Genomic DNA, 222 nt, shown 5'->3' on the forward strand with positions numbered 1-222 from the left:
TTCACTGAATGAGAGAGTACCTGAGTTGTGTGGAGGGAAAGTGATGAAATCAGACTGTTTAACATCCCCCATGTCATGGAGTGTTTTAGCTTCCTTTAGCTGGCACTTGTTTGTGTCCCAGATTTCGGGGCCAGGCAGTAATCCCCTCCTAACTCTTCCAGTCCCCCTTTGCATGAGGACCTTCAACTCCGGGGTAATGGGGCAATCTTTAAGTTACATACC

Source organism: Galeopterus variegatus, unplaced genomic scaffold (assembly GCF_000696425.1).
Source record: "Galeopterus variegatus unplaced genomic scaffold, G_variegatus-3.0.2 Scaffold18899, whole genome shotgun sequence".
Lineage (NCBI taxonomy): Eukaryota > Metazoa > Chordata > Mammalia > Dermoptera > Cynocephalidae > Galeopterus > Galeopterus variegatus.